The following is a 12,656-nucleotide window of genomic DNA, read 5'->3' as shown; positions in this document are numbered from 1 at the left end:
TCCTTCAACCTGGAGCGAAAAGCGTGAAACGAGGCAAATGATAATTTGAGGTAAAATCAAGCAGGAAATTTTAACAAATAACTGAATATATATATATATATATATATATATATATATATGTGGATATAGTACTATGATAATCAAATTGCAAGTAACATAACTAATTCTAGCAACCAATCTACAATAATGCAGATCTTAACCCAAATCCAAAATCTTTTGGGTTGAAGTTTAGAGAATCGAGCACCTTAATTTATACGACAAGTTATATGATAGTCTAAATTTTTTAATTTCGTTAGTGATATGATATCAGTGTAGTGATTGTCTTATACCACCTTATTAATAATCGAATTTATATTCTATGAATAGAAGATATAATTGTAGATATATGGGAAGCTATGCATTACAAAACCAGTAAATTTAGAAAGCAAACAATACATTATGGAAATGTTTCCTCAATTAGCTACGCACCAATACAGACTACTATTTTGTATTATGGAAAATGTTTCCCGAAAATATTTTAGAACTCGGGAAAGCAGAACAATAAATTAGAAAATGCTTTTACAATGTTGAATTTAAAAAAAATGTCTTTTTTTACATCTCCCGAGGGTCTCCTGGAAACAGCCTCTCTATCCTTCGGGGTAGGGGTAAGGTCTGCGTACATATTACCCTCCCCAGACCCCACTTGTGGGATTATACTGAGTCGTTGTTGTTGTTCTTTTTTACATCTCCTACTTATAAAAGATAGATCTCCCATGTGTAAAAGAAAATCTCCCATATATAAAATAAAAAAAAATAAAAAAAATGGGATCATAAAACTAAATGCAAGTTTGTAATGGACCACAAAACCAATTGCCCCAGTTTCACACTTCGATTCAAATATTTAAAAATATTACTATCATTGAGGCAGAATTATGAAGTGTGCCTAACCTCACATGGTAGATCGTGCTCTTACACTAGACCAAAGCATATTTATAAAAACAACCGAGAAATTTCTTGCCCCTTCAAGAAAATAATATAAATATGAGCAATATCTATAGCCACTTCTTGGGGTGCAACCCTTACCCAGACCTTGCGTGAACATGGGATGTCTTATGTACCAGACTGCCATAAGGTATGGAAAAGTGTGAAGAAAATTGCAACTCTCTTAGCAATCTTGAAAACAAGCAAAAAATTGGGTTCCCGCCAAGAAAAAAAGTGCAACACCAATAAATCCACGAGATATTATTTGTAAAAGCTCTTCTGCATGTCCATGGAGTTTTCAAACATCTCAGAGATAGATAGAGAGGTAGGAATTTCTCGAACGAACCGCACTCCTTCGTATACATCAGGAGTCCATTGATGAGAAGGGGCTGGGGAAAGCTTGAACCCAATCACATAGACGGTTAAAAAAGGGGAAAACAACCTAATTACAGAAGAAGCATGTTAGACTGAGCATAAACTATCAGCAACAAATAGCTTAGAAAAGACAGGTATTTCTCACCAATAGTACCTGGGAAACTCTAATCCACCAAGGCTTAAAAATATAAGAAGAAATCATTTGGCGTCATTTTTTCTGTTTCAGCTGGGGTTTACCCTAGTCTCTAAGGTTTATACCCACTTTATTTATAACTAGGCCACGCCCTTCGATGTTCATGTAAGATCTCTTGTTTTCTTTTCTTTTGATAAGCATTATATCTCTTGTTATCTACAACATAACAAACTATGAGACAATTCATCAAGAAAAAAGAAACCCGAGGATAACACGAAGCAGCATCAAGAACCTGATTAAATAAAGCAGAAAATACACCTAGGAAAACAATTTTTTTTAGACAAGTAGTCGTGTTAACAAAAAGCTAAAAAAGAATCTAATCCATCAGTCACTATGACAAAAAGCTTCATTTGGATGTTAATCCATAGCTTACTTGAATTACTCATCATTTAGGATATTCTTATGCACAGAATAAACAAAATTAATTGAAGGAAAAGAGCAATGTTTACGACTTCCCTCTTGGTCAATCACAAAGTGCATGTGAACTTCTGCAATGAACCCATGTACACAAACAATAAATCACATTTCCCCATTATATTGCTATTTTAGTTGAATAGTTGACAGATAGATTATATTTGTATGTGTATGTTAGAGCCTCATGATAGCTTACATCTTTACCCCTCCTCCAGTAACAACTCGAACTCGTCATAGGCCAACAGTGAAAAATGAAAAACATTGTCTTTTAATAGAAATGCAAGTCGGGAATGCGACACCCCTTTCAATCTTTCTCCATATTCTTGTACAAAATTCAAGTTTGCTTAATGTCATAACCCATAAAAGGAAACAAGTGGTATACGATCTCAAAAAAAATAAAATAGTGGCTTACAAAAGTTACTAACAGATGCAAAATTTAGCTTTTGACTTGTATTCTGAGAGCAGCAACTGCAGAGTTCCTGCATAAATTGATTCAGTAGTATTACATTATTTTCAAAGTTCAGTATATTACAGTTCAAAGTACAGGCAATGATGACGAAATTATGGAATTCAACAAGGTTAAATCCAATAAAAAATCTCAGCAACAAAGTTAACTCAAACATAGACGTCAGTATTGACAGGCCCAAATTTCTAGACAGAAGGAAACAAATTAACCATATCAAAGAGGCAACATTGTGATTCTTTATGGAGAGTTCAAAAACAGAGAAAATAAGGTTAAAGTATCGGAAAGTATATCTTTAGCAATGATGCCTATGATTCTAGACAAAGAGAAAAACATTAAGACACACCCATCTCAGAGCATTCACATTCGCATTCATTACAAAGTTAAAAAACAGGGAAAACTAGGACTAAGTATCAAAAAGGAACATATTTATCAACAAAGAAATTCAAAAATAGACGTTATCATTTGCATTCCTAGAATTCTCGTCAAAAGAAAACATTTTTCGCACTCATATCGATGAAGCAACATAGAAATTCATTACAAAGAGTTAAAAAAGGACAAAATAGAATAAGGTATCAAATAGTTCATCTTTAGAAAAATATAGTAACTCAAATATAGACCTTAGAGTTCACATCTAGCTGCAAGCATCAGTTACTCTTGAGAGAGATAGAAGAAAAGCCAAAAAGATGGAATTGTTTCAAATATCTCAAAGACCCATCTGAGCTGCCACGCCGTGATACAGATTTTTTCAGCTCATTAGAAAGATATATCGGATTCATCTTCCAAAGAAGAACAAGATCTTCATAGCCTCATTGCACATAAAATGAAGCGGAGGGAGTTACTAGAAAAGGAAAAGAGGGAGGTCAACTGAAATTTCACCAAAAGGGTGGTTTTGCAATTGGAAATTTTTCATTTGAGAGATCTGCAGCAGAAAAAGACGGGCAAAACCACCCATAGAAACTCCCCACAGCTCTCTGCTTTCACCACAGCCTCAGACTTCAACTAATGAGATTACCACCATTTTCGTGTTTCCTTTTTGAAGATCAGATCTGTGTTATAACTCAGGCAAAAAGAGTCCGACGCCGCCATGGCTGCAAATACCACCAAGGGAAACCTGAAGAATGCCCTGCCAAAGTACGGGTCAGATAATCTCAAATGCCTGATTAATAAGCTCAGAATGGAATGAAATAATCACAAAATCATCATCGCCACTTTCAAGCCGTCGATCATACTCACCACGACTGGCATAACTTGTCTCTAAACCAAATAGACTAATAACAGCTTGTTTGGATGGTTGTTACCATTGTATTGTATTATTATTTCAGATAGGCAGAATACATAGATAGCCCCTTAAACTTGTCATGAATTGTCATTGAGACACTTCAACTAGACAGATGCAAAAAGAGATCCGATGACAACATGGCTGCATAAACCACCAGAAATCTGGGGGCATGCCCTGCCAAGATACGGTCCGGATAATCTCAAATTCTAATTTTTAGTTGTGGCAGAAGCTCGCAGGTTCGATATATCCAAACAATGAATCATGGAAAAGATTCTGTTTTGGTACTTTCAAGCAAATGCGACTCAGATGTGTGTTATGATAAGGCAAAAGAGAAACCAACAATCCCATTGCTGCAAAACAACAGTTGCATGTGTGAGAAGATTCAAAACTCTCCAGGCAGGCCATCCCGGGTTGCCACGCCAAGATACGGGTTGGCTCATCTCAATGCCCAAATCGGTTAGCCGAGACATTATCACTGCCACTTTATGACCTTCCATCAATACCGTAAAAGAACACAGAGAAAAGACAGAGATGTCAGTATGCAACAACAACAACAACAACAATAAACCAGTATAATCTCACGAGTGGGTCTGGGGAGGACAGCGAGTACACAGCCTTACTCTACCTTGTAGGGCAAAGAGGCTGTTTCCAAACAGAGATGTCAGTATATATAATTAAATCATTTCTGCTGCTTCTGCTTTTGTCATAAAGACATAAACAAGGGCTGTTGGTTCTTTTTTTAAAAAAAAAAAATAATGGAGGAAAAATCAATGGCGAAACAGAGAGGGGCAACCACCCTTTCAAAGAAAACCCCAAACTCTCTGTTTTTGCCTCATTTCTTTAATTCTTCTGGGCTAACCTTTTCCCTTCTCATAATTGCATACTTGTGAGGTCTCAAAAATTAAGGGTTAGTTTCTTAAAGCTGATTTTGGAAGCAAGGCCAAACAGGCTATTACATGGGCCTTTTCCTGAGGGCTCAGGTTTGCTGTATTTTTGGTCAAAGCAAATGAGAAGGCGACACTGCCATAGCTGCAGACACCAGTTTGCTAGACAAAAGCCGTACTGGGTCGCCCTGCCAAGATACGGGTCGGATATTTTCTCAATGCCATGAATTGAACATAGCCCAGAAACGAAAAGCAAAAATCACAGCCCCTATATATACATCAGTATTCAGTAGCAGCAACACAGAGAGGAGAAAGAGGAAGAGGAAGAGCAATATAATAAGGGTCTGATTGGATGATGAATTTTTTTTCTTTTGGGTTTAATTCAAAGGACTGTTGATTTACAATGGAGAAATCGTAGGGAATAACAGAGAGAAGCAACCATCCTTTTACAGAAAATCCCAATCTCTCTGTTGCCTCATTCTTCTCCTTTTCCCAGACACAAACCCAAAAAGATTGGAACAAAGACCGTCATGGCTGCAAGCATCAGTTAGTCTTATGAGAAAGGGAAAAAAACACACAAAAATGGATTCTTCTGCAATATCTCAAAGACCCATCTGAGCTGCCATGCCAAGATTACAAATTTTTCCCAGCTCAATAGATTTGTAAGTCCGATTCATCTTCCACAGAAGAATAAAATCTTCATAGCCTCATTCAGGGTAGATCGGTGCACTAAGCTCCCACTATGCGCGGGGTCCGCCGGTCCGGTGATGGACCAGACCACAAGGGTCTATTGTACGCAGTCTTACCCTGCATTTTTTAAACGGTTTGAACCCGTGATCTCCTGGTCACATGCCAGCAACTTTACCGGCCACGCCAAGGCTCCTATTCCTTCATAGCCTCATTGCATCACATAAATTGGAAGGGAGGGAGTAATAAGTATTTTCACCAAAAGGGTGGTTTTAAAAACAGGCATTTGAGCGATCATCGGCGGCGGACAATTACCGAGGGGCAAAACCACCCAATGAAACTTCCTACAGCTCTCTGCCTTGACCGCAGCCTCGAACTAACAAATGAGTTTTTTTGTTATTTTCCTGTTAATCCAAGGGCAGCCTGGTGCACAAGACAACCCACGTTCACGAGGGTCCAGGGAGTCGCCACACTCAAGGAGTATGATGTAGACAGATACCCTAATGCAAGCATCAATAGCTATGAAAGCTTTCACAGCTCGAACTCGTGACCGATAGGTCACACGAGGAGAACTTACAAGTTACTCCAAGACTCTCCTTCCTATTTCCTGTTAATCCAAATCAAAGAAAAGATTATCTTTTTTTTCTTTTCTTGCAAATGGGGCACAGATATGTTACTCCAAGACTCCCGTTCCTATTTTCCTGTTAATCCAAATCATAGAAAAGATTATCTTTTTTTCTTTTCTTGCAAATGAGGCTCGGATATGTTATGACAAGGCAAAGAGAAGCCAGCTATGCCATGGCTGCAAAACACCAGTTGCAAGTGAGACAGAAATCTCAATCACAGGCCACACCGGGTTGGCACGCCAAGATACGGGTCCATTCATCTCTATACCCAAATAAGTTAGCCCAGATACAAGAAACATCATCATCACTGCCTCTTATGTAACTTCCATCAGCAACATAAACACACACACACACACAAAAGTAAACACAGATTTCACTGGAAAAAAGTTACTTTTTTCAGGAATTTTAAAATTCTTATGTCCAAACATTGTCTGCTTCTTCTTTTGTCATAAACAAGGGCTGTTGTCTTTTTAAATGGAGGAAAATCAACGGCGGAACAGAGAGGGGCAACCACCCTTCAAATGAAAATCCCAATACTCTCTGTTTTGCCTCATTTCTTTCTGGGCTAATCTTTTTGCATATTTAGGGGAAATTCTCATGGATTTTTCACCTGAGAATTTCAACATTCAACGGAAAAGAGCCTGTAAGTTTGCACTTAAGAAAATAACCTTCCAATTGAGGCTCAGATCTGTAATATTAAAGCTAGGGCAAGAGATTGGAGACACCACCATGGCTGCAAATACCGGTTGCAAGTCGTCACCGTCCCGGTCGCCCCGCCAAGATACGGGTCCAATTGTTCTCTTCCCTAATCGATTTGTTCAGAGACAGAAGAAAAAATATCATCACAGACTCATATTTTTGCTACAATTAATATTATTATTATTGATTCGCTTTTTGGGAGTGAGGATTTGGAGATAGAGTAGAGGGGTCGTTTGGATACAGTTTACCGCATTAGGGCCTTTTTTGGCAAAAATGAAATCACAGGTATTGTAGAGAGGAGCAACTGCCTTTGAGCTTCCCTCTACTCTCTGCAACCCTCATTCTTTGTCTCTAAACCAAATAGACTAATAACATCTTGTATTGTATACTTATTGTTATTTCAGATAGGCAGAATACATAGATAGCCCCTCAAACTTGTCATGAATTGTCATTGAGACACTTCAACTCGACAGATGCAAAAAGAGATCCAAAGACGCCATGGCTGCATAAACCAACAGAAATCTGGGGGCATGCTCCGCCAAGATACGGTCCGGATAATCTCAAATTCTAATTTTTACAACTCTATCGGAAACAACATCTCTATCTTCACAAGAGTAGGGTTAAGGTCTGCACACACACTACCCTTCCCAGTCTCCACTTGTGGGATTTCACTGGGTATATTGTTGTTGTTGTAATAGAAAGATATCTAATTCATATTCCACAGAAAAACAAAATCTTCATAGCCTCATCGCACATAAAATAAAACCGAGAGAGTAACAAGAAAAGGAAACTAGCAAGGTCATATGTATTTTCACCAAAAAGGTGGTTTCGTAGTTGTAAAAGTTTTTCATTGGAGCGATCATTGGCAGCGCAGAATGACAGAGGGGCAAAACCACCCATTGAAAACCCCCACAGCTCTCTGCTTTCACCGCAGCCTCAGACTTAAACTAAACTAATGAGATTTGCAAAAAACTTGCGCAACAAAATATAAATAGTGACCTCAGATTCCTATTTGTGCAAATCACCCCTGCTTTGGTCCAACCGGGTAGATCTGATTATGGTTTTGAGGCTCAGATCTGTGTTATAAGTCAAGCAAAAGGAGATCCGACGGCGCCATGGCTGCAAAAAACCACCAGAAATCTGGGGGCAAGCCCTGCCAAGATACGCGTCAAAATCATCTCAAATGCCCAATTGATAAGCTCAGAAGGGAATAGAATATTGACAAAAAATCATCATCGCCTCTTTCAAGCAGTCAATCATACTAACCAACACTGGCTACAAGTTAAATACTTTGAAAAAACTGGATATACCTTAAATAGCAAGGTGAAAACTGGCCATTCCATGAAATTTTTACAGGGTTGTTGGGATTGTTACAGTAATGGAGAAATCATGGGCTAATACAAAGAGAGGCAACCACCCTTTCAACAGAAAATCCTAAACTCTCTGAAGCCTCATTCTCGTTCTCCTGAGCTTTTGTTTTGTTACATCTCCATAACAGTTCTTTCTACTACCCTGACAGCTGTAAATATAAATCATTTCTTGTATATACTATCTTTCTTTCATTAGGAATTAGGAGTGAGTCATTAGTGAAAGCTTTCGGGTAACCTCAGATTAATGAGGCAAAACCAAGGAGAAGAGCGAAAACCAAAAATTCTTGTACATATTTCGCTTTCTTTCTTTAGGAATTAGGAGTGAGTCATTAGTGAAAGCTTCCGGGGTCAGCTCAGATTAATGGGGTAAAACCAAGGAGAAGAGCGAAAACACTCAAAAGTAAAAATGCTCAGATTCGCCTTTCCTCGGACAAAAACCAAAAATGCTTTGGTAAAACCACCATGGCTGCAAGCATCAGTTAGCCTTAAGAGACACGGAAGAAGCACCAAAGAAATGGAACATTTTCCAATATCTCACAGACTCATCTGAGCTGCCATGCCAAGTTACAGTTTTTTCCCAGCCCAATAGAAATATATGTCTTGATTCATCTTTCACAGAAGAACAAAATCTTCATTGCATCATTGCATCACATAAAATGAAACAGGAGTGACAAGAAAGGAAAATAGAGAGGTTATATGTATTTTTACCAAAAGGCTGGTTTTGGAATCGGAAAATATTTTCACTCGAGTGATCATCAGCATCAGAGAATGACAGAAAGGGGCAAAACCACTAATTGAAACTCCCCACAGCCCTCTGCTTTCACAACAGCCTCAGACTTAAACTAATGAGATCTTTGCTATTTTCATATGAGGCTCATGTCTCACTATGATCAGGCATTGAGTTTCTCAAAACTGCCATGGCTGCAATCTCCTCCAGATTGCCCTGCCAAGATACGAGTTTAAGGACATCTCAATGCAAATCAATAACGCCATTGGCAAGAGTCATATCATCACTGCCTCAAAATGTTCACTTTTACCTTTATCTTTAGTATGATCCTCGTTGTTTGGGTGTTAATGCAGCCACATAGCAGCGAGAACAAAAGAATGGTAGCAGCAACAGAAACAGCAACAACAACAGCAGATCAACAACAACATGCATCTCTCGAAGCTAGATTTACAGAAAGAACTAAGCACTGTTAATTGCTTCCAGCAAGAAATCATGAGCTTACCAGCAAAACTGAACGAATGAATAAATAAATAAATCATATTTCTCACTGATGTCTCATTCTATGACTCTCTCTGTTTGGCCATTGAGGGCTCAGATTTACTGTTTTGATCAAAGTAATAGAGAAGGCGATGTCGCCATGGCTGCAGACCAGCTTGCTATACGACAGACATACTGGGTCGCATTGCCAAGATACGGGTCAGGTATCTTCTCAATGCCATGACTGAACATAGCCCAGAAAGTAAAGCAATCTTCATAGCGCCTTTACAACATCAGTAGCAGCAGCACAAAAAGAAGAGGAAGAGGAAGAGGAAGAGCAACATAATAGTGTGTGTTTAGATTAAGGATTTCATTTTTTTCTTTTTTCTTGTTTATTTGAAAGGGCTGTTGTTTTTGGTTATAAATGGAAAAATCATGGGCATAGTGGAGAGGGGCAACCACCCTTTACAGAAAATCCCAGTCTCTCTGATGCCTCATTCTTCTATATTTCTAGGCTATGCTCAACTGATACTGAAACAAGATGGTGATACATTAGGACTGCAAGATGCTTTGCAACTTGTAGCAGAAAATTGTCGGTTTGACATACCCCAACATTGGATCATGGAAAAGACTCTGTTTATTTTCTGAAAAGCAAATGGGGCTCAGATGTGTGTTTTGGTAAGACAAAGAGAAGCCAGCTACACCATGGCTGCAAACAATCGATTGCATGTGAAAGAGTAGCCTCAAATCACAGCCCATGCCAAGCCAAGAAAAGGGTCAAATTGTCTCTATGCCCTAATGATTTATAGCACAAATAAACAAGTACAATAACTGCCTCTTTCAGAATGTTGACTCTTTCATTCATTTCATGTAAGTGTGGAAGTTTTGGACTAAGCTCATACTAAGAATCCAGTAATGCCTATCGCAAAGGCGCCAGATGTATGCTTTCTTGGTTTTCTTTGAGGAAAGAGGGCTGTTGGTTTTATTAAAGAAGAAATCATAGGACAAAACAGAGGGGGCAACCACCCTCCTAGAACTCCCTCTTACCCCTGTTTGCCTCATTCTTCCTTCTGGCAAAGTAGAGATGATAATAACAAAGATTTTGAGGCTCAGATCTGTACTCCATCTCATGCACCGCCATTGCTACAAATCCCATTATCGGGCTGCCGCGCCAAGATACGGCCTATCAACTCCTGATTCCATGAAGCTCGGGAAAAAATCAATCACCACAGCCCCGTTATAGACCTTCCCTTGAACTTAAGGGACCATTGAGGTCTTTTTTATCACCTCATTTTAATTTCTTCTCCATAATTTTTTTGTGTAGCTTTTCAAGGTAACAATACAATACAATGAGAACAACCATCCAAACAGGGTGTTAGTGTACAGACAGATAAATGCATATCCAACTGGATTGGTCATTCCACCATCACTCGATTATAGAGGGTTGGAGCCCTCTTGATGCGATGATAAAATGGCTAGTATTCAAGGCTAGTCCCAAGAAACCAAGCTAAATGGCTATCCCAATAAGAAGATGAAGCCTGATCAGGCCAAAAATGAAAGCAATCGAAGGAAGGGGTAGAGCATGTTCTATTTTTCCGAATCTTAAAAGATGAAAATAGAGCAGATTCAGGATTTGAACTTTATTTCTACAACCCATTTTGAGTTCCTGGGTTTGCAATCTAATAGTTGTGGCAGAAGGCCACAGGTTCGACATATCCCAACATCGAATCATGGAAAAGATTCTATTTTTTGTACTTTCAAGCAAATGGGGTTCAGATGTGTGTTATGATAAGGCAAAAGAGAAACCAACAACGCCATGGCTGCGAAACACCGGTTGCATGTGTGAGAGAAGATTCAAAACTCTCAATCACAGGCCATACCGGGTTGCCACACCAAGATACGGGTCGGCTCATCTCAATGCCCAAATCGGTTAGCCGGGATATAGAAACATCATCATCACTGCCTCTTTATGTACCTTCCATCAACACGGTAAAATAGCACACATAGGAAAAACAGAAATGTTAGTATACAACAACAACTACTAAAGGGCACCCGGTGCAGTAAGCTAGCGCTATGCGCGGGTCCGGAAAGGGCCGGACCACAAGGGTCTATCCTACGTAGCCTTACACTATTTCTGCAAGATCTCGAACCGTAAACTCTTGATCACATGGCATCTAACTTTACCAGTTAAGTCAAGGCTCGAACAGAAATGCTAGCATATATAACTTAAATCATTTCTGTTGCTTCTGCTTTTGTCATAAAGACATAAAAAGGGCTGTTGGTACTTTTTTTCTCTTTTTTTTTTAATAATGGAGGAAAATCAATGGTGAAACAGAGAGGGGCAACCACCCTAACAAAGAAAATCCCAAACTCTCTATTTTTGCCTCATTTCTTTAAATTCTTCTGGGCTAACCTTTACCCTTTTCATAATTGCAGACTTGTGAGGTCTCAAAAAATAAGGGTTAGTTTCTTCAATCTAATAAGCTGATTTTAGCCAAACAGGCTATTACACGGACCTGTTCGTGAGGGCTCAGATTTGCTGTATTTTTTGTCAAAGCAAAAGAGAAGGCGACGCCGCCATGGCTGCAAACACCAGTTAGCTATACAAGAGCCATACCGGGTTGCCCCGCCAAGATACGGGTCGGATATTTTCTCAATGCCATGAATTGAACATAGCCAGAAATGGAAAAAGCAATCATCACAGCCCCGTTACAACATCAGTATTCAGTAGCAGCAGCACAAAGCAGAGGAGGAAAAGGAATATATATTAGGGGTGTGTTTGGATGATTTTTTTTGTTTGTTTTTTTGGTTTAATTGAAAGGGCTGTTGATTTTTAATGGAGAAATCACAGGTATAACAGAGAGGGGCAACCACCCTTTTCATAGAAAATCCCAATCTCTCTGTTGCCTCATTCTTCTTCATTTCTAAGGCTATGCTCAAAGCTATTTTCTGGTTGAAGCGTCAGCATAAATAGGGCAAAACTTTTGGGGGACGTGGAATCAAGGGCATATTGGTCAATGGATATAGAGTTTTAGCAGGGTATATGGATCGGGTTGGTTCGAGTTTTTCAATAATCAAACCAAATCAATTGTCTCGGATTGTTAAATCTATAAACCAACCAAACCAACAAAAGTCGAGTTTTTCAATCTCGATTTTTTCGGGGTTTTCGGGGGTTTTTTCGACAAAATCTTTATAGCATAAAATTTATATTTTGTGCGCTAATATTTCTTAGGTCCTAGTAGGATAAAACTATATAAGATGGTACCCAATAAAATAATAAAAATAATGTGAAATGAGTCATGATTATACTAAAATAGTCAACAAATCACATAAAATAAATATTGCTAATTAATAAGCCACAATAAAAATAAATATAATGTAAAATTACTAAATCATGTTAAAATAAGTACGACTAATAAGTAGTAAGTACTAAATAATATTAAAAGTAAGTTATGTATTTTCACTATCTAAAGTAATGAAAAACTAAAAAAAAAATATC

At 38.5% G+C, this 12,656-nt stretch overlaps 1 long non-coding RNA gene across 13 annotated transcripts; it reads right to left on the bottom strand.

Moving 5' to 3' along the window:
- Nucleotides 1-871: 871 nt before the first annotated feature.
- LOC107767123 (uncharacterized) lies at nt 872-12,140 on the bottom strand. 13 transcript variants are annotated; one of them, XR_001643842.2, is made up of 4 exons: nt 3,026-12,140; nt 2,355-2,421; nt 1,490-1,684; nt 1,280-1,402 (listed from the first exon to the last, which is right to left on the bottom strand). It is a non-coding gene; the product is annotated as an uncharacterized LOC107767123 (long non-coding RNA). The 13 variants fall into 13 exon arrangements; XR_001643844.2 differs by having other exon boundaries at nt 2,368-2,421; XR_001643841.2 differs by lacking the exon at nt 1,490-1,684 and having other exon boundaries at nt 872-1,402.
- Between the last annotated feature and the right edge of the window lie 516 nt (nt 12,141-12,656).

This window comes from Nicotiana tabacum, chromosome 9, assembly GCF_000715075.1.
Source record: "Nicotiana tabacum cultivar K326 chromosome 9, ASM71507v2, whole genome shotgun sequence".
Taxonomy (NCBI): domain Eukaryota; kingdom Viridiplantae; phylum Streptophyta; class Magnoliopsida; order Solanales; family Solanaceae; genus Nicotiana; species Nicotiana tabacum.
This window is presented reverse-complemented; position numbering and strand designations above follow the sequence as displayed.